Source organism: Dasypus novemcinctus, chromosome 30 (genome assembly GCF_030445035.2).
Source record: "Dasypus novemcinctus isolate mDasNov1 chromosome 30, mDasNov1.1.hap2, whole genome shotgun sequence".
Classification (NCBI taxonomy): domain Eukaryota; kingdom Metazoa; phylum Chordata; class Mammalia; order Cingulata; family Dasypodidae; genus Dasypus; species Dasypus novemcinctus.
The window spans coordinates 12255028-12279141 of record NC_080702.1 but is presented as its reverse complement, the minus strand read 5'-3'; the positions used below and the strand labels follow the sequence as shown (position 1 = coordinate 12279141).

The 24114-nt window shown below is 37.1% G+C and overlaps 1 long non-coding RNA gene and 1 pseudogene across 1 annotated transcript in view; both read right to left on the bottom strand.

Annotated features, from left to right (window-relative positions):
* Positions 1-1284: 1284 nt before the first annotated feature.
* On the bottom strand, positions 1285-3001 carry LOC131276667 (G2/M phase-specific E3 ubiquitin-protein ligase pseudogene; annotated as a pseudogene).
* A 14366-nt stretch (positions 3002-17367) lies between these two features.
* Positions 17368-24114, bottom strand: part of LOC131276639 (uncharacterized) — an 80866-nt gene continuing 74119 nt past the window's right edge. The window contains exons 2-3 of the long non-coding RNA XR_009184090.2: positions 19511-19604; positions 17368-17455 (exon numbers count right to left, since the gene is read on the bottom strand). This is a non-coding gene — a long non-coding RNA (uncharacterized lncRNA). The remainder of the gene's footprint in view (positions 17456-19510; positions 19605-24114) is intronic.

Below are 24114 nucleotides of genomic sequence, written 5' to 3'. Positions count from 1 at the left end.
ATAACTAGTGCTATGGTGCCAGGTTACCTATCATACAAACATCCTGATAATAAATAAATGTCAAATAGCCAAACCTACAATATGACAATCTACTGAGATCATTCAGATACCTAAACTTTTTGGGGATCAGTCATAACTATGGTTTAATACCACATGTTGGATATAAAAAAAAAAAAAAATTAAGGCTTTAAAAATGACAGACTTTCTTAGATATTTTCAAATAGAATTTATATCCACCTCTAAAGTGTTTTCAAGCCAATGGAATGTCTGTAGCTTTCAGAATATTGTGCACTTTTGCTTTTTATATAATACTATTTCCCATTACGCATAATCTAACTGCAGTATGATTCTGTTTTAATATAAGTCAACAATTTTCATGCAGTTTAACCATCTACTGAGTGCCATTTTAGAAAAGCACACATAAACATACAGCCCAGAATATACACCTCTGATTTATATAAGAGGAATTATCCATTTAGCTTTTCTACAAAATGCTTTAGTTAAATAAGAAATAATTTGAAAACTGTATAAAAAGAGAAAAATCATTGTGGCATCTTCCAGCTAACAATTTACAAAAGTAGCAAAACATTTTTTCCTTACATATTATACTACTATGCTTCAAGAATTCTTTACAGTCATTCTGTAAGTATTTATTTATTTATTTTTTTTTTTAAAGATTTATTTATTTATTTAATTTCCCCCCCTCCCTTGGTTGTCTGTTTTCTGTGTCTATTTGCTGCGTCTTGTTTCTTTGTCCGCTTCTGTTGTCGTCAGCGGCACAGGAAGTGTGGGCGGCGTCATTCCTGGGCAGGCTGCTCTTTCTTTTCACGCTGGGCGGCTTTCCTCACGGGCGCACTCCTTGTGCGTGGGGCTCCCCCACGCGGGGGGACACCCTTGCGTGGCACGGCACTCCTTGCGCGCATCAGCACTGCGCATGGCCAGCTCCACATGGGTCAAGGAGGCCCGGGGTTTGAACCGCGGACCTCCCATATGGTAGACGGATGCCCTAACCACTGGGCCAAAGTCCGTTTCCCTGTAAGTATTTATATTGAAATTTATGAAGCATGTATATTAAGACAATGAAAAATTCACCAATTTTGATTAGTACACTTCAACAAAAATTTTTTTAGCTTAAATTTCCAAAGCATTCCTTCATGTTCATACAAATTTTATTGGACCCAGAAGCTGACATGTTTATTCAAAAGTGATGATGGACAGATTTCTGAAACAAAAGAAAGGCTCAATAGCAACTTTAAAAGAAATATCTTTGTTCAAAGAAACATTTTAATGTCCCACATAGTGAGAACTTTCTTCCTTTTCTAGTTTTAAAGTGTTTTTCTTTATGGCAAACTGCATATTTTCTTGAAATTCTTTAAATGTATTAGTTATTGGAAGAGATACTACACTTGTTTCTAATAGGAAAATCCATATGCAGGCACTCAATTGAAGGAGTGAGTTTAAATTCAGTAGGTGGAATGGAACTGCAACCAGTTGCAAAAATAAGAATATCTTCCATTGTTGTTGCAGATTTACAATTTTCAATAGCTTGTAAGTAACTGTTCCAAAATCCCAAAGTTTTATGTTAGACAATGGGTAGACTGTAAAAAGATCACTAAGAATTTTTACAGAAAGATTATAAGGTTTATGAGAGAGGATGCTGCAAAATGCTTCTGGAGAAGTCAGAATTTTATCTAAAATGTGAAGAATTTTCAGACCCTGCTTAAAACTCCCAAAGGTTGTTTGGGCTCTCTTAATTACACGGTAGAAAAGTATGTCTTTTACCAACATATATTTACCACTTAATGTCTAAGACATCCAATAATCTGTAGGTAATTAGAGCATTCATTTATTGCTGAGATAAAGTCAGCCATATTTGTTGTAGTATTTATCTTGGGCATTAAGGGACAAGTTCTTTGACAAGGACCCTTCAAACAGTGATGAGCTTTCAAGATGCTGCATTGAAAGACTCAGAAACTCTTGTCTTGATCCAGGATGCTCTTGGCCAAATTCATCATTTTCGCTTACATAGGCTATTTCAATTGAGTATACAGGATTAAAGCTTTGATTTCTGAATCTATCTAAGGCAATATTCCAGATATTGGCTTTGTTGATATATAATTTTTTAGTTTTTCTTTTAATTGGGAATCCTAACTCTATTAATACATTTTAAAAACTCTTCTAAATTTGCTGCCTTGCCTTCTTCTAACAGGTTGATTCCTTGCTCCTGTCCAGACCAGTGGGACTTCCAGGGGTGTTCTCATTAGATCTGGGCTCCAGGTGACTGAGTAATTTCGGTGATGACTCTTCTAACAAACAATCAGTAATGTCCATGTTATTTGAATTGGGCTGAGTGTGTTTTTTGGCTTCTTTTGAAATCCCCTGAATTGTAGATGATACCTTCCACATTCTGAACACTCCCAATTTTGTTCCCATGATTGTGGTGAGCAACAGTCTAAATGGGTTTCACTAGAACCACAACATTGACAGTGTTTTATTTCTCATTTGCTGTCAGGTGCATTCTATTCTTGCCCTTTACAGCAACATCCCTGGACATCACAAGGCTCATGGTGCTGCAAAATCTCTCAATAATCATTTTCCTCTAGTTCCCAAGACACATCTTTTTCAGGAATATGAATTCCCATTTTCAACATCTCTTTCTGAAATGTATCACTATTATTGCATACGTGCATCTGAAGAAGAACACTCCTGCGTTTATTGCTTAAAATTGTAAACCGTTTCTGTGAAACCAAGCATTCTTACTACAAGGACTTGGTTATATACTATATGTTGGAATAGGCTCAATAAATTCCAAATGGTACATGCTAAGGACTCTCTATAACTATTAGATGTAATTATTTGAACAGGTTGATGGTTCCAACGAAATGACCCAAAATTGCCAGTAATCTGGAAAATGCATTCTCTCTGAAGGCCACATGTAAAATGATAATAACTTTTTACATCGGGGTGCATCATATCCAACTAAAGTGCCAGATTTCTTGCAAAGACAGGGTTATTGGATTATATTTGTAAAATGCTCTGTCACAAGTATCATGTTTAATTGATTAAGTTATGATTAGGACTTTGGGCCATGTGAGTAGGGTGTTGAGTCCCTTCACCTTGGTGGGGAGGGACTCTCAGAGAAAAGACATGGCAAAGGACAGAGTTGGGAGATTTTACCTGGAGCCTAGTAAGTAAACACACAGTAGAATGCAAAGCAATTGAACCCAGAAAGAATCAAGTCCTAGGGAGAGAGAGAGAGCCATTTGCCTGATGGTCTACAGCTGACCTTGTGAAGCAGGCAGAGCAGTTGAACCCAGAGAGGCAAGCCTCAGGAAGAGAGGAACATAGGAAGCCAGAACCCTCAGACAACAGGAGCCATCATGCCCCTAGATGTAGCAATAGACTTTGGTGAAGGAAATGACTCATGTTTTATGGCCTGGAACTGTAAGCTATTACACAAAATAAATAACATTCATAAAAACCAACCATTTCTGATAATTTGCATCAGTGTCCCTTTGACTGACTAATACAGATTAAGTGGTAATTTCTCTTCTGAAACCATAGGGGCAAGAAGGCAGTGGTATATCATAGTTAAGGTGCTAAATGAAAAACTTCCAGCTAAGAAATCTCTATTCTGAAGAGCTCACAATTAAAAATGAGGGAGAGCTCAAAATACTCACAGATAAACAGAAATTAAGAGCATCTGTCAATAAGAAACCTGCACTCTCTTTGAAAGAGAGTTCTGCAGTTTGAAAGGAAAACCAGGAAAGAGTTGGACGAGAGTGTAAGAAAAAAAACATAAAGAGAAATATAAACAATATATGACATCAGAAACCTAAAAATATGGCTAATAAATGAATTCTTCTACAGTAGTAACATTGAATGTTAATGGATTAAACTCTCTGACCAAGAGTCAGAGACTGGCAGAATGGATGCAAAAATAGGACCCATCTATATGCTATCTACAAGAAACTCACCTTAGACACAGAGATGAAAGGATGCAGAAAGTAAATAGTTGGAAAATAATTTTACATACAAACAATAACCAAAAATAGGTGGGAGTAGCTATACTAATATCGGACAAAACACACTTGAAAAGAAAACTATTGTAGGAAGCAGCTCTGGCTCAATCAGATGAGCTCCCGTTTACCATATGGGAGGCCATTGGTTTACGTCCTGGGGCCTCCTTGTGAAGGCAGGCTTACCCGTGTGCTGCATGGTACTGTGCAGTCCATAGACACCACAGAGTGCCAACTGGCCTGCAGATGCCACAGAACACTGCAAGGCCCACAGATGCCACAGAGTGCTGCCTGGCCTGTAGATGCCATGGAGTGCCACTTGCAAATGCCATGTAGTGCCATCTGGCCCACAGATGACATGGAGAGCTGACGCAGCAAGATGACACAACAAAAAGGGAGACAAAGGAGAACACAGAAGAGACTGCAGTGAATGGACACAGAGGGCAGACAGCATGTAAAAAGCCATGGGGGGGGGGAGAAAAAATAAAACTTGTATAAAAAAGGATAACCTATGAAGAAGAAAGGACAAACATAAACATTTATGGACCTAACCAAGACTCCTAAAAATACTTGAGGTAAATATTGGAAAAACTAAGTAAAGAAATAGATGCCTCTACAGTTATAGTGGGGGACATTAAAACAGCATTATCAGAATTAGACAGAACATCTCAACAGAGAATCAATAATAAAACAAAGACTTTGGATAATACATTAAAGGATCTGGACCGAAAAGACATATACAGAACATTATGCCCAAATATATCCAGATAAACATTATTCTCAAGTGCACATGGATCATTCTCCAGGATGGATAATATTCTAGGCCCTAGAAAAACTGTCAATGAATTCAGAAAGATTGACCTTATACCAAGTAGTTTCTCTGACAACCACAGGATGGAGCTGGAAATTGGTCAAGTACAGAGAAGAATATTACAAACAAAGATATTGAAGTAAAACTGCTCTTAGACAATCAGTGAGTCAAGGAGGAAATTGCAAAAGATATCAGAAACTAAATTGAAACTAAATAAAATGACAACATAATGTATCAAAATCTATAGGTTACAGCAAAACCTATACTTAGAGGGAAGTTCTTAGCCATAAATCACTATATTAAAAAAGAAGAGGTAAAATCAAAGAACTCACTGGACATCTGGAGGAATTAGAAAATGTACAACAAGCTAATCCCAAAGGAAGTATCAAGAAGGAAATAACAAAAATTAGAGTAGAGCTAACTGAAATTGAAAATAAGAAAGCAGTAGGAAAAATAAACACCAAAATCTGGTTCTTTGTGAAGATTAATAAAATTGACAAATACTTAGACTAACAAAGAGAAAAGGAGAGAAGGGGCAAGTACATAAAATAAGAAACAAGGAAGGAGGTATCACCACAGATGCTACAGAAATAGAATATCATAAGAGGACATTTTGAAAAAGTGTATGCCAACAGTGGATAATTTTGAGGGAATGGACAAATTCCTAGAAACCACAAGCACCCTAACATTGATGAAACAAGAAATTCATGAACTCACCAGAACAATCACAAGTAATGAGATTGAATAAGTCATCAAAAACCTCCCAGATAAGAGCCCAGGACCAGATGGCTTCACATGTGAATTCTACCTAACATTCCAGGAAGAATGAACAACAATCCTGCTTAAATTCTTCCAAAAAATAGAAGTGGAGGGAACACTGCCTAACTCATTCTATGATGCCAACATCACCCCAATTCCAAAGCCAAACAAAGATGTCACAAAAAAAGGAAAACTACAGACCAATCACTCTAATGAGCCTAGATGCTAAATACCCAAATACTTGATAATTGTATTAAAAAACACAACAAACAAATTATACACCATGATCAATGAGTTTCATCCTTCCTATGCAAGGAAGTTTCAGCATGAGAAAATCAATGTAATACACCTTATAAACAGATCAAAAGAAAAGAAATCACATGATAATCTCCACAGATGAAAAAGCATTTGGCAAAATATAGCATCCTTTCCTGATAAAAGCACTTCAAAAGATTGGAATAGAAGGAAACCTCACTAGTACCACACTAATGAATGATGCTGTTAATGTGGGATTGTGTGGGAGTGATAGTCAGTGGGGCATATGGTAACCCCCTATATTTTTCATGTAACATTTTAATGATCTAAATATGTTTAAAAAGTATAATAGGTAGACCATTCTATCACACCATATACAAAAATAAGTGCAAAATTGTATGATTACATTTAATTTGCAAATATATATCAATCTATAAAGATGAAATTAGTAATGTAGGATTGTGACAGGATAGAGGGATAGTGAGGAGACTGCTAAGGGGTGTGGGGTATTTTTTTAATGGAGTAATGAAATTGTTCTAAAACTATTTGGTGATGAAGGCACATTTTGATTATATTAAGACCTATCAATTACACAATTAGGATATATTGTATTTGTGTCTATCTCAGTTAAACTTTAAAATAAATAAATCTGCAAGAATAGTCAAAAAGAGCAGCTATGTACATCAGAGGAATCAGAGAAAGTGAGAGATGATGCATTTTTGCTTGGTTTTTGTTTTTTGCTTATTGCTTTCCATATTTGCATGATCTGGAACTTAATATTTTAATAATTAATGTCAAGGAAATGATTTCTAAATGTCATCCATCATAAGGGCATTGCCTATGGGCATGGAAGGTTTTGGAATCTATTAGTTATTTTATTAACAAAATCATTATGGCAGTGCATTTTTCCTAGATATATCATACTGGGAAATTAGTGATGGGAAGTGCAAATGATCTGTACTCTGCCTGGCACAGTGAACTACTGTGTTCATGATTATCACACTCACTGATAACAATTCTAGTTACAGAGGTGAAGTATTGTTTCATCTACCATTAGGAATACGTGACCATACCTGTTGCTCACCTTCAGCTATTTAATCGCTGAGACAGGAAAGGCAACAAGAGAACCACAGTTATTTATGAGGGAGACTCCTAAATCACAGATTTCACACATTTTCTTATCCCCAAACCTATAAAACTTCTAGTTGATATCCACAAAGTCAGCTATCAGATACCCATTTGCAAAACCCCTCTAATAATATCCATCACAGAAACAAAATTACTGAATCATGCAACATCCCAATCAGTGAATAAATGATTTCCCATGACTTTTCATTACATTCTTCACAATGAATATTCTGGAAATTCCTCAAGGGGTTTCATCCTCTTAACAGTCTTCTTCCTCTTTTTTAAAAATTTGCATTAAAAGGGTTTCTGGTATGGGTGATAATTTTCCCCCCTATTTTATTACCTTTTTTAAAAGATACATAGATCACAAAAAAGTTACATTAAAAAATATGAGGTTCCCATATATCCACTCACTATTATCCCCCACTCTTCCCACTTCACCAAATTATGTCATCAGTATGGCACATTCATTGCATTTGATGAATACATTTTGGAGCACTGCTACACAGCATGAATTATAGATTACATTGTAGTTTACACTCTCCCAGTCCATTCAGTGGGTTATGGCAGTATATATAATGTCCTACATCTGTCCCTGCACTATTATTCATATGAACTCCAAGTCCTGAAAATGTCCCCATATCACACTTCTTCTTCTCTATTCCTATCCTCAGCAAATCCCGTAGCCACAGTTTCCACATCAATGATACAGTTTCTTCCATTGTAAAATCACAATGATTCTATAGTAGAATACTAGTAAGTCCACCCTAATCCATATTGTATTCCTCCATCTGGATGACCCTGGGATGATGTCCACTCCACTTCTAAACTAAATCTCCTGCTTGCTGTTGTAGACTCTCTTGGTTCCCTGGTGTGGTGGTTGACCATCCTTACCTCCCTGTTGGCTGATGTGGATAAGTTCAATGACCCAGTGAATAGGTGTTGTAACTCTGCTGAGGCTAAGGGCCCAGCTGTCACATGGACAGTCCAAGAATTCAAGTCTCTTGAGCATACACCAACCCCAGTGCCAATCACAGTTCCAGTAAAAGTGACAGAAAAGGCATGTGTAGCCAGGTCACATGTGAGTCTAACTACATCACATGCAGGAGCAGAAATTCCAAAGTTGGGTTCACTGGCAAGCCCTGAACTCCAGAGCCATCTGCCATAACTATAGGACCTGGGTGTCTCTGTAACCCAAGAGCACCACATTCTGGGGTTGTATCTTTGTGGTTATTCTTAAACTGAGTTTCCTTTAGCACAAGGCTTAGTTTTGGCTGAATGATAGTGCAGTGATTACAGACCTAGTGTTTCACTCTTTTGGAGTTCACTCATTTAATTTAAAGGATAAATTAGCAATTAAGGCAATCCGACATTGAGTACAGTTGTAGGTTTCCTCACATGTGATTTTCTGATTAGCTTATTAGGTAGTAGAAGAGCACCCTCCAATTCCATTATATTTACATTATGTGCTTTCTCACATAGAATATCATTTGCCTATTAAGGGCTTTGCTGCATAAATAACATGCACATGGATTCTCAAGACTATGAATGTTATTAGATTATCTGATGAAGCATGGATGACAACAAGAACTTCTAAACACATTAAAAAGTGTTTCTTCAGGGAAGTGGATTTGGCCCAATGGATAGGGCATCTACCTACTACATGGGAGGTCCAGGGTTCAAACCCAGGGCCTCCTGACCTGTGTGATGAGCTGGTCCATGTGCAATGTTGATGCATGCAAGGTGTGCCCTGCCATGCAGGGGTGTCCCCCACATAGGGGGCCCCATGTGCAAGGAGTGTGCCCCATAAGGAGAGCTGCCCAGCATGAAAAAGTGCAGCCTGCCCAGGAACAAGCCACACACATGGAGAGCTGATGCAGCAAGATGATGCAACAAAATGAGACACAGATTCTGGGTGCTGCTGACAAGAAGACAAGTGGACACAGAAGAACACACAGAAGAACACAGAGAGCAGACAACTGGGGAGGTGCAGGGAAGGGGAGAGAAATAAATTTTTTAAAAATCTTAAAAAAAAAATGTTTCTTCAGAATATGAGTTCCCTGGTATGTTTAAAGGTTAAATTTATGACTGAAGTCTCTTAAGTATGCAAAAGATTTATAGTGTGAATATTACATTTAAAATAAGAATATTGACTGATGACTTTCTCAAATTGTTGACAGTCATAGGGATTCTCTCCACTTGAATATTTGAGTAATCTCCTATGGCTTAAGGCTAGAAAAATAAAGGCTTTCCCATAGGTATGTTATTATTTCCATCCCACAGGAATTTTGTAATGTTGCCTGAGGGCAGAAATACAGGTGAAAATTTTCCTACATAGACAACATTCATGTGTCTTTCCTACAGTGTGAGTTCTCTCACGGTGTTTAAGATTAGAAAATTGAAGTTTTCCCAGAGTGAGTTCTCTCATGTTCTTGAAGGTGGGAATGATGACTAAAAGCTTTCCTGCATTGATGAAACTCATGTTTCTCTCCAGTTGGAATTCTTTCATGTCCTCTTAGAATAATTACTATATGCTTTCTGACATTGATAATATTCAGTATTTATTTCCAGAGTAAATTGTTTTATGTTTTTTTTTTTAATGGAAGAGGGATGAAATAACTTTCCCAAATAGATTGCATTCATGGTATTTCTCTCCTGTGTGAGTTCTCTCATGTCACTGAAGATGGGAATGGCAACTGAAAGCATCCCTGCATATATGACATTCCTAAGGTTTCTCTCTTGTGTGAGTTCTCTCACATTTTAGGGAAGAGGCTTGAATGAAGGCTGTAGCAGTTTGATATAATTGAATTCCAAAAAGAAATATTGGATAATGATTATAATCTGATCTGTACCTGGGCAGGATTGAGTAATTGAGATTATGGTGTTGCATCCCCACCCCTTGGTGGGTGGGGACTCACAGATAAAAGGCACAGTGAAGAACAGAGTTGGGGATTTCTGATGTTAGAATTTGATGAAGACCTGGGAAGTCAGCACACAGAGGAAAGAGAAGCCAGCCCCAGGAAGGAAGGATCCTTGAAGCCAGAGTAAAGCAAGCCCCAGGAACATAGGAACCCAGGAAGCCTGAACCCTCACAGACATTGGCAGCCATCTAGCTCCAAATAGACTTTGGTGAGGGAAATAACTTCTGTTTTATGGCCTGTTATCTGTAAGCTCCTACCCCAAATAAATACCCTTTATAAAAACAAACCAGTTTCTGGTATTTTACATCAGCACTCCTTTGGCTAATACAAAATTTGGTAACAAGAGAGGAGGAGTGCTTTTGCAATTACTGAAATGCTGGAATGGTTTTATAAATGGGTAAAGGATATGTTTTGGAGGGATTGTGAGATGCTTGGAAGAAAAGACCTACAGTGCTTTGAAGAGACTGTTGATAGCAATATGGATGCCAAAGAGAATTTTATGATGCCTGAGAAGTAAACGGTGAAACTATTTTCAGAAAATGGCAGAAAGGCAATCTGTGTTTTAAAGTTGCAGAGAATTAAGCAAGATTAACTCCTGGTGTTTTATGGAAGGCAAAATTTGAAAATGGTGATCCTGGGCATTTAGCTGAAGCAATTTCCAATGTAAACCTGGAGAATGCGGCTTGGCTTCTGCTTGCAGCTTATAGCAAAATGCTAGATGAACAAGATAAGCTGAGAACTGAAATATTGGGAACAAAGAAAACAGAAACTGATATTGAAAATTCCAATCCCCTGGAAATCAGGTTCCCAGTTGAAAGTACCCCACTGGAGGACTTAACTAAACTTGGAACTTGTAAATCAGGATTGAAGATGCAGTTATGTTGGAAAGACTTGTGGAAAGTCTTATTGTCTGATGGCTTGGACCCCTGCTTCCTGCATGCTAAACCCAGCAGACTTTCTGAGAGAGCTGTATGAAAAGAACCACTGCCAGCCTTGAATAAAAGGGACATAGAAAGGAGAAATTTAAAGAGAAAGAGCTTTAAGAGGAAAACCATGGAAACTGAGACATGAAATTAGGACATCATCTTGGGCCAAGAGAGGAACCCCACCCATGTGTACAGAGAGGGTGAGTTTGCCCCAGCAGTTGAAGAGGGTTGGTTTTCCCACCTATGCTCTGGGGGATTTTTCACCCCTAGAGTGCAGAGAGGATGGAGCACATTCCCCAAGGATTAAAGCAGTTAAGATTAGCACCCCACAGGTCTGAGAAGGGTGGACCTGTCCCACAAAGGTTAGGGGAGGCCAGGTGGTCAACTCCTTGCTCTGAAAGGCTTGACCCTGTATGCCAAAGATTAGAGGGAATATCTTTACCTCACCGTGCTAGGGGGGTTAAGACTAACCCAGAGATTGGGTAAGGTGTGGCAATCACCCCAACAGTCTTGGAAGGAGAGGTCTGGAACTTGGTTGACACTCAGATGCTTGATGAAGGTGGAACCAAGAAAATGACTGTTGGGCAAGTCAGTGGAAAAGATGGGTCCTCACATGGCCCAAAGGAGAAGAAACCATCATCTTGAGAATGATTCTCAGACTTTGAAATCAAAGAGGGAAGCAGACTTGGCCCAATGGATAAGGCATCCGTCTGCCACATGGGAGGTCTGCGGTTCAAACCCTGGGCCTCCTTGACCTGTGTGGAGCTGGCCCATGTGCAATGCTGATGCATGCAAGGAGTGCCGTGCCATGCAGTGGTGTCACCCACATAGGGGAGCCCCACATGCAAGGAGTGCACCCTGTAAGGAGAGCCACCCAGCACAAAAGAAAGTTCAGCCTGCCCAGGAATGGCACCGTACACATGGAGAGCTGATGCAACAAGATGACACAACAAAGAGACACAGATTCCCGTGCCACTGACAACAAAAGTGGACAAAAGAACACACAGCAAATCAACACAGAGAACAGACAACTGGGGTGGGGGGGAGAGAAATAAATAAATAATAAATCTTTTTTAAAAAAAAAGATCAAATAGAGGATGTCCTGCAGGTCTATTGCAGAGAAACTGTAACTCATGTTTCCCTTCCAATTTCTCCTTATTGTAATGAAAATGTTTATCCATTTTCTATCCATTTGTGTATTGGAAGCAGATAAGTTGTTTTCTAATTTCAGAGGTGTATAGCGGATATGACATTGCCCCAGGACAAATTATTTCCTTAAATTGATTGTGATACGGGAAGTGGGTTTGGACCAGTGGTTAGGGTGTCTACCACATGGGAGGCCTGCGTATCAAACCCAGGCCTCCTTGACCCATGTGGAGCTGGCCCATGAGCAGTGCTGATGCACACAAGGAGTGCCATGCCATGCAGGGGTGTCTCCTGCATAGGGAAGCCCCATGTGCAAGGAGTGTGCCCCATAAGGAGAGCCACCCAGGGCAAAACAAAGTGCAGCCTGCCTAAGAATGATGCCACTCACATGGAGAGCTGATACAACAAGATGATGCAACAAAAAGAAACACAGATTCCCATGCCACTGACAACAACAGAAGCAGATGAAGAAGACACAGCAAATAGACAGAGAGGACAGACAACTGGGGTGGGGGGTGGGGAGGAAGGGGAGAGAAATAAATAAAAATAAATAAATCTTTAAAAAAATAAATTGTGATACGATTTAGTACTTGCATTGTAACTGATATATATATATATATATATATATATATTTTTTTTTTTTTTTTTGGATATTGTAATGTCCTTTTGGAATCAGAGGGTACAGGGTAGCAGTATGATATAACTGGTGACTTCCAAAAAGAAATATTGGATTATGCTTGTAATCGGATCTGTATCTGGGCATGATTGAGTTATTGACTTTAGGACATTGCATCCCCACCCCTGGGTGGGTGAGGACTCACAGATAAAAGGCACAATGAAGAACAGATTTGGGGATTTCTGATGTTAGAGTTTGATGCTGAAGATGCAGGAAGTCAGCACACAGAGGAAGAGAAGCCAGCCCCAGGAAGGAAGGATCCTTGAAGCCAGAGTAAAGCAAACCCCAGGAACATAGGAACCCAGAAAGCCTGACCCTCACAGACATTGGCAGCCATCTTTCTCCAAATAGACTTTGGTGAGGGAAGTAACTTATGCTTTATTGCCTGCTATCTATAAGTTCCTATCCCAAATAAATACCCTTTATAAAAACCAACCAGTTTCTGGTATTTGCATCAGTACTCCTTTGGCTAATACAAAGGCTTTCCCACAAAAATGATATTGCTATGGTTTCTCTCCAATGTGAGTTATCTCAAATTATTGTAGATGTCAATGTTGACTGAAAGCTTCCATAAATAAATGACCTTCTTAGGGTTTCCCTACAGTGTGAGTTCTCTCATCTTGTCTTAGGTGAGAGGATTGCCTGAAAGCTATCCTACAAAGATGGCATTCATACAGTCTCTCTCCAGTGTGAGTTCTCTGATTGTTTTTAGGGAAGAGGAACAAGTGAAGACTTTCCCATAAAGATGATATTCGTAGGGTTTCTCTCCAGTTTGTGAGTTCTCTCATGGTGTTTAAGGGAAGAATGATTAAAGGGTTTCCCACAAAGACGGCACTGAAGGGGTTTCTCCAGTGTGAGTTCTCTCATGTACTTTAAGATGAGCATATTTACTGAAGGATTTTCATGGGCTTTCTCTCCAACTTGAGTTCTCTCATGATATTTCAGAGAAGAATAATGATGAAATGCTTTCCCACACAGATGACATACATGGGGTTTCTCTCCAGTGTGAGTTCTCTCATGTCATTTTAAGGAAGAGAAGTGACTGGAGGGTATCCCACATAGATGACATTCACGAAGCTTCTCCAGTGTAGTTCTCTCATATTCTTTAAGATGAACATATTGGCTGAAGGCTTTCCCACATAGATTACATTTGTGGGGTTTCTCATAGTGTGTGTTCTCATGTTTTAAGGAAGAGGAGTGCCTAAAGTGTTCCCCAAATAGAAGGCATTCAAGAGGTTTCTCCAGTGTGAGTTCTCTCATGTACTTTAAGATGAGAATATTTAATGAAGGCTTTCCCAAATAGATGACATTCACGGGGTTTCTCTTCAGTGTGAGTTCTCTCATGCTATTTAAGGGAAGAATAATGACTAAAGTCTTTCCCACATAGATGACATTCATGGGGTTTCTCTCCAGTGTGAGTTCTCTCATGTCATTTTAAGGAAGAGGAGTGACTGAAGGGTTTCCCACATGACATTCATGAAGCTTCTCTCCAGTGTGAGTTATCTCATGTTCTTTAAGATGAGCAAATTGATTGCTTTCCCACATAGATGACACTTGTGGTGTTTCTCACCAGTGTGACTTCTCTCATGTCATTTTAAGGAAGAGGAGTGACTGAAGGCTTTCCCACAAAGATTGCATTGATATGGTTTCTCTCCAGTATGAGTTCTCTCATGTCATCTTAAGGAAGTACACTGGTGAAGGCTTTCCCACAAAGATGACATTCATATGGTCTCTCTCCAGTGTGAGTTCTCTGATGTTCTTTCAGGGAAAAGGAGTAAATGAAGGCTTTCCCACAAAGATGACATTCATGGGGCTTCTCTCCAATGTGAGTTCTCTCAGGATATTTATGGGAAGAAGAATGACTAAATGACTTCCTGCATAAATGACAGTCTTAGGGTTTCTCTACAGGGTGAGTTCTCTCATGTCATTGAAGTTGGGAATGTTGACTGAAAACTTTCCCACATAGATGGCATTCATGGGGTTTCTCTTCAATGGGAATTCCATTGTGTTGTCTGAGATCAGAGTACTGCAAACAATTTTTTAGCACTTTGGGAACATTCATATGATTTACTTCTAGGTTGAATATGCTTATGTTGATTAAAAGATGAATGATCACTGTGGACCTCTGAAGGTGGTTTTCTGAAACAGGATTTCTTTGTCATGTGAATTAATGCATGTTGGTTCACTGTGAATGTATGAGAGGAATCTTCTTGCAAATAGTTATATTCAAAGGAATTCTTTTGGGTGTAAAATCTTTGCTGTGGGGAATGAGATGTGAGACTGTAAAATATTTGTCCATAAAATGAATTTCTCCATTTCCCCACATATGAAACCAAGACCAATCCTCTAGGGATAGTCTTCAATGAAAATATCTGCCATGTTTGTTTCATATACACTTTATTCTATTCCATACACAGATATTCTCTATTATAACAATCTAATTGCAGAGATATCTGATCAAGTTTTAGCTTCATGATGTTTCAAAGATTATGTATATGAAACATGTTTAAGCAATTTGCTTTTTATAAGAACTCAGGCAAGAGTTCATGTTTAGGTTAGTTGTCACCTTAATTCACACTATCACAGATTTTTGCTGGATTAGTACTTAATCCCAACATTAATTAGAATTTCATTTTACTGAATTCCTAATTCATCCCATCCCTAGGTATCTACTTGGAATACTAGGATTCAAAAAATTAAGCTTACCAATGTCATGATTTTGGAAGGGTTTTTCCTAAAAGTAGGCTGGTAGTCTATCATTTCTATCATATCATATGTTTTAAAGGCACTTTTCCTCCCTGTAGTAATTGAGAAAAGATTGTTAGAAAAGCATTAGAGGGACAAAATTTTGGAAATTTCCAAGTATCTCCTTCAGTATGTTTCCACATTCACAATTAGCTAGGAGAGAATATTTAGTTAATGAATATTTTAGGGATAATAAAATTAACATTATAGGACATTATGATCAGAAAAGAATTTCAGGCATGGAATATGAGAAAAAAGAAGTTGGGATATTAGGGAGATAAAGACAGGGAAAAATATTCCAATAATAGAACCAGGAAGAGGAGCATATGAAGGTTTAATTGCAATAACAACTGAATATCCTTTTTACAATGCCAATGACACTTGATAAAGCTTGAGAAGTATTTGGAATAAGCCCATGTGACTAAAATTTCCCCAATATCCTTAGCTACATGTTAGAAATACAAGTCTTAAAAAGAAACCTAGACAAATCACATACACACTATTTAATGAGACCCCTCTTCTGATGCACAGGTTCTTATAGCTCATCTGAAATGTGGTATTGAGGAAATCCTATTCCTTCTCTCAACACTTCTCCTTGTTGCAGCTGGGAAAGCACATCTGCTTTGCAGACTTGATATCCTCTTTGTATGGAAAAAAATTTACCTGGATTTTGAATTGTGATAGTAACAGAGCATGATCATGATGTATATGGCAGGTTACCAAAGAATAATGTAAGCATTGAAGGTAGCAATACAACAAAACCTAGAACTCAAATCATTGAAAATGTCTCAACAGAAATTGTAACTCTTGAACTTTTTCCCATTTCAGTAAGGACTATTTGTTAGTTACCCAAGCACTAGTACAAAAAGAAACTGCAGTGTCATCAGTATTCTAAATGGGGAGAAATCTATGTTTCCAAAGTGACTGAATATTATGTTAAAAATAATTCAATTAACATAAGTCCCAAAAGGATGATCTAAATTCTATATGGAAAATTATATATGCAATGTTTTTACTATTATGTTCTGAAGCATCAGCATAGCTGTTGGAGCAGAATACTTATTTCAGCATAGTCAATTAACTTATCTAGTCAAAATATATTCATTGAGTTCTCAGAAGAGCACTGAGAGTTGAAATTGAGATTCAAGGAAGGCATTAAGTTGTACTCAAGAAGATTAAATTCTATTGGGGTGAACTGGATATATATATAATCACCATCACAGTGTCCTCAGGATAGAGGAATAAAATATGGATTAGAGTAGACTTACTGGTATTACACTATAGAATTATTGTGACTCTAGTAGAAAAAATTGTATCATTGATGTGGACACCATGGCCATGGGAGTTGCTGAAGGCAAGGAGATGGAAACAGAGGTGTGATAATGTGGCATTTTCAGTACTTGGAGTTGTCCTGAATGATATTGCAGGGACAGATGCAGGACATTATATATCTTGCTATGACCTGCTAAGTGGACTGGGAGAGAGTGTAAACTACAACAGACACTAAGATCCATACTGTAGAACAATGACCCAAAGTGTACTCATCAAATGCAATGAATATACCACACTAATGAAAGAAGTTGTCAATGTGGGAGGAGTGAGGAGTGTAGGGATCGGGGTACATAGGGACCTCTTATATTTTTTAATGTAACATTTTGTGTGATTTATGTATCTTTAAAAAGATGACAAAAATAAATAAAAATGAACTTAGAAAATAAAAAAATAAGGAAACATTCATTTAGGCAGACTTATTTTATTACAAAATATAAATGTATTAAAATTATAAAATATAAGAGAAAATAAAGATTATAAAATATGGAGAAGCTTATATTTGAATAAATAGACATTGAGTTATGATAAATATATAAGTAGATAGATAGGTTAGATAGATGGTAGATAGATGAGACAGATATAAATGGTAGACATATTTTGAGAGTCTCACCTACTGAGACCAGATTCCTTATATTCTCAACCATAACATCTCTGAACAGCTTTTGCTGCGATGTATATAACAGGTCCCACTCTTCCTGGGTGAAGTCTATAGCCACATCCTTGAAGGTCACATACTCCTAAAACACCATGGAAATTTGTGTTCACACAGCATTATCCTAACCAATATCCTACATTGTGATGTACAAAATAATAGCACTAAAGAAGCAGAAACTGTATATATAAAACTCAAAATGTGTATGGGATTAGGGTAACAGCATTACCAATGTTCAATTGTCATCTGCTTTTCAGATACACTCTCAGACACAAACACTCTGAATACATAACACCCCATTGTAAAAGAAAATCCCATGACATGGGATGTTATATACACCTGAAAATTTCCCAATAAACTTGCAAATATGCCTTCTTTCTGCTGATTATAAAGCTTTCATTTAAACATTCAAAACTAAACCAATCTTTCCAAACAATTTTAAGAAAATTTACACACTTATTGTAAGACAAGCAAGATCCACATGTCATTTTATTTTTTTTAGTTTTTTAATTTTTATTTTTTTAAGATTTATTTATTTATTTAATTCCCCCTCCTCCCCCGGGTGTCTGTTCTCTGTGTCTATTGGCTGCGTCTTGTTTCTTTGTCTGCTTCTGTTGTCGTCAGTGGCACGGGAAGTGTGGGCAGTGCCATTCCTGGGCAGGCTGCACTTTCTTTCACGCTGGGCAGCTCTCCTTATGGGGCACACTCCTTGTACGTGAGGCTCCCCTACGTGGGGGACACCCCTGCATGGCGCAGCACTCCTTGTGTGCATCAGCACTGAGCATGGGCCAGCTCCACATGGGCCAAGGAGGCCTGGGGTTTGAATTGCAGACCTCCCATGTGGTAGACAGACTCCCTAACCACTGGGCCAAGTCCGTTCCCCACATGTCATTTTAAAAAATGAGTAGAGTTAGCATATTCCCCTGTACAGATGAATTCATTTTCCTCTCTTTCATAAAATCATTTAAGAGTATGTTTTGCATTTTCACAAATGCAAGTTAATGTGTGAATTGCTTTCTATCCAAATTCAATTCAGAAGTCTATTATTCATTGAAATGACAGAGAAACTTGAAGAAATATCCAGAATTCTGCTTAACTGAATAGGTATCAAAACAGTAAGTCCTGCTTTCCTCAGAGATACATAACTCAGGCATGCATTATAATGTATAAATACAGAGGGTTCAGGATCATGGGCCAGGCACTTCTGAGAGAGTTGTACTGATATATACACTCATTGCCTTATGAGGACCATTCCTGTGGATGAAGACTTCACAATCTCAACTTTTTCTGGGGTCTACAAATACATTTTCATTGTCTCACTTTTATTTCCATCTCATCTGTGTGTGAAAGAGTAATAGAATCCTGTTCATTGCTTCTGGTCTCTCCAAGACTTCAAAAATTTTCACAGAGAAATAAATTTTATTCTACCTATAATAAAGCTCCTGAACCACAGCCATAATGAAGGGAAAAAATCCTATACATTGCATTCATTAATAAAATCTGAAGAAATTTTATATAAAAAATTGAAGTTTGGAAATTTTAACAACAGTGGTAAGGTGAATTTCTATTTTCTTTTAAGAAAAATTTCAAAATGTGCAAATATATTCCATCAAAATTTTAAGAAAATTAATTTGGGGAAAATAAGTTGTTCCTCATTTCCCTTAATTTCCTACTGTTCCCATGCTTCTGGTAGATATGCCTACCCCTACAACAATTTACATCTAATGTTGGATTAACTCCACAGATGAAAACAACTCAGCCAGTCTACTAACTATAAACTTCCCATCTTGTTCATCTCTGTCAACTGAATTCATTACATGCCAGGGTCAATCTCAGGTGCTAACATGATTCAAGAATTCATTATTTATCCAATGAGGCCATAGGGTGTGTGAGAAAAAGAAAATACTGAGAATACAGTCTTTGTAGAAGCTGGAACAAACTCTTGCAATTACCTTGGAATATTACTCAATGCTCAGTCCCTAACTTACCATAACTATTAGAGTTCTGTATAAACTTAATTTAAGCTCAGATCCTTGAATGTCTCCTGAATACACTTGGAATACCCACACCAATAGGAGAAATCTTCCCATCTGCTGGCAACAGAGGTGGAATTTCAGTTAAAGAAGAATTCTCTACTCACGTGTGATTGCATGATTGCATTATCAATACCTTAGCTGGCATCTACCTTCCTCTGGATTTTCACTCACAATGAGATGAGCAGAAGGTCGCATAAGCTGAGAATGGAGAAAGAATCTTAAGATTCAAGTGTTGATCACAACTTTCTGCCCCACTTGTCATGAATACCTAAAACTTCATCCAGGAGTATCACCAGCCCAATCAATAAAAAGAATATGGATGTGCTCAAGAGAAATAAGGGAAAGACTTTCCTTTCCATGAGACAAGATGCTGGAAGTCTTGTCTTCTCTGGGTAGTGAATATGGTATTATTACCTTCATTCTACAGATAAGTACATGAATATCCAAGAATTATATTTGTTAATTAGCCCATCATGTTCAGAGACTTTTAATTCATCCCTGATTCCAAAACATAAGAAACCCTGACCAAAATCACATCTGGAACTGGGTTCTCACCACAAGAGGAAGCAGACTTGAATTTACTCAGTTATTACTTGTTTTTGCAGTAGTATTTGTTCTCTCACATGCATTTCTGTCTTCTGTTCTTGTTCACTTCCTGCTCTACCACGAACCTGACCTGATGTTTGTCATTAAACATCTTAGTTCTTCCATATGTGATGTATAACAATGCCACCTCCTTAAAGCTGAGTTCTATATCTCATATCAATGTATCTGGAAATCAACTAAGAAACTTAGGCATAGATATTATTAAAAGGAAAAGGGGAAAAAAAGAATTTATACTATTATGGGGTTGATCAGATCTAGGATTAACTTAGCCATTTGTGCCTCAAGTCTAGGAAGAAAATGACTGTATTCAACATGTTTATAGAATTACATATTTTTAATCATTAAATCTTCTCATTAACCCAGTTGATAAAGGTTAATTTACTCATTTAGGAAATGTCCCAAAAAGAGGTTCAGAAAGCTGAAGTAATATTACAATCTTATATGGCCAGACAAAGACACAACTAGATTTAATTTTTTTCTTCCTATATTCCAATTTCTAATATCTTAATGGTTACATGTCACACCTAGGTATGGCATGAATTGTCATGCCTCATTTAAGTAATCAGATACTCTCTCTGTTGTCAAGACTACAACTTCATATACTTTGTTACAATTAAACCCATGCACAAGTTCTCCTGTCACAAGGAAACCTCCATTGCATTGAACCCACTTTCCAAACATTAGCTTCCACCTCATGTAATATTCACTGCCAGATGTATTTGAACATACATATTTCAGCATATGCTTCCTGAGAACTCTATTTAACTAATGTGTCAATAAATATCTTAATATTTTCCACATCTGCCTACATAGGAGGTGATTTTAATTTCCTGTCATATTTATTATTGCATGTGACATAGCACATTAGTAAGATCTTGCTTTATGACTAAATACTGAATCACAACTCTTAGTGCTTTCAAATATATCTGGGAAAAGGGCTGTCTTGGTTAATGAATTATTCTTCCATCTTCCTTAATCACTTCAAATCTGATAGTTTGAATATAACATATTCTTACATTTCACATTAATTTTGTCACATGAGACTACCATAATAACCAGAGAATGATGTAATTTTAAAAAATCACCTAAACTTAATACCATAATGTCTAGTTACTCATGCACTCATACCCATTAGTTACTCCTTCTCTCTCATTGAAGAGGCTTGTCATCTGATTAAGTTGAATGTCTCCAACTGAATTCTTGTTTTTCCTGTATCTTTTTAAAATCTACCACAATTACCTTATCATTTAACCTTATGAACTTAAAGGCCCCCTATGCCTGATCTTTTCCTTCAATTGACATAAGCATCTTTACACTTTTCTTACACAGCCTTAAGTGATGAGTTAATAACCTCATGGACTTCCTCTGAAGTAAATCATGCTACTATCTCCAATAAGTATCCCATGAATAAATGAAGTGTGTGTGCTTCAGTCTCTAACTTGGAAGTATAGACAAATTGGACTTTTTGGGAATGTTCTTTTTCTTAGACTCCTTAGACATCTCAGTCCCTTGAGTGTAATCAAGATATTCTAGGCACTCCTCTTGTGTTCTAAATGGCATTACTCTAACAATATTCTAACATCTCAAGGATGAATTGTAGCCCACCCTCTCTCCCATTTCTGCATACTGTACACTATCATGATAATCTCAGACAACTATTCAATTACTCCAAATTATTCCACTGTTGGCTCCAAAACAACAGGATACAACCATGATCTCAGAAATCTAAAATAAATTCTCTTCTAAGGCTTACTCTCTAATTAATCTAGATGTCAATCAAGATTGATGTAATTGGGTTTTCCACTTTAACAAAGTATTTCACTTCAAATTAAGTAATTTTAAGTTAGGACTCCACCAGGCATCCAAGAATTGAATAAGAATTCATCACTCAGAAAAACACAGATACAGTCACTTAGCTATGATTTCAGCACTGACCACTACAATAATCCTTCATTTTCATGGAAATCCCCTCAAACACTTTACACATTATCCTCATGTTCCTTCAGTCTCTATTTTGCCATCTCCTTGGAGATCTCTTCATTGAGCCCAACTCCTTGCCATTCCAATAGCCTATACTACAATTCTACTATTCCTTCAGTTCACTCATATAATTTTTCACTGTACATTTATTTGTTTGTTCATATTTTGGTCTCTCTCTCTTGTCTAACTGCATAAACACTTCCTTGAATGGTAATAGATTAAATGTTACCCTTTGAAAATGATCAAATAATTTTAAATCCAGAAATATTGTATATCCTCAATAAGTTAACCTGACCTCACATACCCTGGGCCTGCAGTCAAATTAAATAATATTTTCTGATTAAAATCATTTACAAAATAAATTAGGACTCTTCCACCTGGTGAAAATTCTCTCCCTTATTCATGAGAAAACAAATGGACTGAGAATGCAAGGAACCCAAGTATTAATGAACCTGCTTTCACAACATGTGTAGTTCAGAGTTTCTTTTGCTCTAGAAAAAGCACCACTTTGATAGCAAACTATCTTTTTATGTAGTTAATAACATCATAAGTCTTATAATTCAAAAGACATATCTCGATTAAGTTGGATGTTAGTCAAGATCTACTCAAGGCACACCTTGTGTCATTCACTTCTTTCTAAAACTCTCACAACCAATCTTCCTGCTTTTTCAAATACACCCCACATTTTTTATGGATTTTGGTTGTCCTGGGGAAGTACTCTAAAGCACCTATACCAAGAAGATTCTTACTAATCTGTATATCTGAGAAGAACTTAAAACTACAATTACTTTCTCAGTCATCCATAGGACTCCAAACGAGTTGAAATATTTGTGCTGAAGAAATATACAAGGAAAGTTTTAGTTATTCTAGAGTATGCATATTTTACTATCAAGCAATGGAAAAACTATCCAGTATAGGTCTCATTATGTCATATCTACATTCAAACTTCAAAATCTTAGGCGTTTCCAAAAGAAATGATTGTTTCATTGTTGATTTTCCTATGAAGAAGTCAGGTTTTAAAGAATTGTGTAAACTAAAATTAGTGTATGCTGTATATGTTTTAACAATACATTCAGTTTATTTTGAGTTTTAACAAAGCCTACTATTTTAGTAGTGCTAAATAATTACTAGCACTATCAGAGAACCTGCTCCAGAAAATATTTTTCCTTTTTGACCATTTAGATGCATGAGTGTAATCAGAGATACATTCTATATTTTAAGGCCCTAGGCCTATTTAAAATACTAGGCACTATGCATTGATTTCTAACAGAATATCCAGTTGGTAACATATGGTTCTATAATCCATTCCTCCAGATGAGTGGTTTCCATAAGCATGGACCTTTATGAAAAAGAAGTCAATGACACATTTCTCAAAAAAATTGTAATATCTAGCAGGTATTAAAATTCTAATATGCTTATTTTCATTTGTTTTTTAATCCTCAAGGCATATAAAAAAGCAAGCAATGATAGCATCCCAGTAATTTTAATCAATACTCAGTGACAATGGATGTTAGTGCACAAATTGAAACCTACTAGCAGTACCAGTAAACCATGACATTAAGGGAGCAAGTACCTAATGCAAAACAAGAACATAAGAACAAAATCTATAGCATTCACAGGTAATATTTGTCAGTCATTTTCAATTAATTCTTTTTAAGATAAGACAATTAATGAAAGAAATTAAGGACAGTAGCCTTCTGCTTCTCTCACAATATTTATTTTTCATTTTAGTCTCCCTAGAGTAAGTTTTACTGAAAGCCCTTTTGAAAAGGTGTGGAGGTTAGAAGTCATCTCCTGGCTATGATCTCACTTTGCCTAGTACTAGTTATCTACCCAAAAAAGAAAACCCACCTAGAGTAGTGATACTAACATTGGACAAAATAGATTTTAAATGCACTATGGTTATAAAAGGTGGAGAAGGTCATTATATATTAATTAAAGGAGCAACTCACCAAAAGGAAGAAACCATACTAAACATTTAGGCACCTAAATGGAGTGCCACATGATACATGAGACAAACAGTGGCAAAACAAGAGGGAAAGAGATGTCTCTACAATAACAGTTGGAGACTTCAATATGCTACTCTTAGTATAGAACAGAACACCTGGGCAGAAGATAAAGA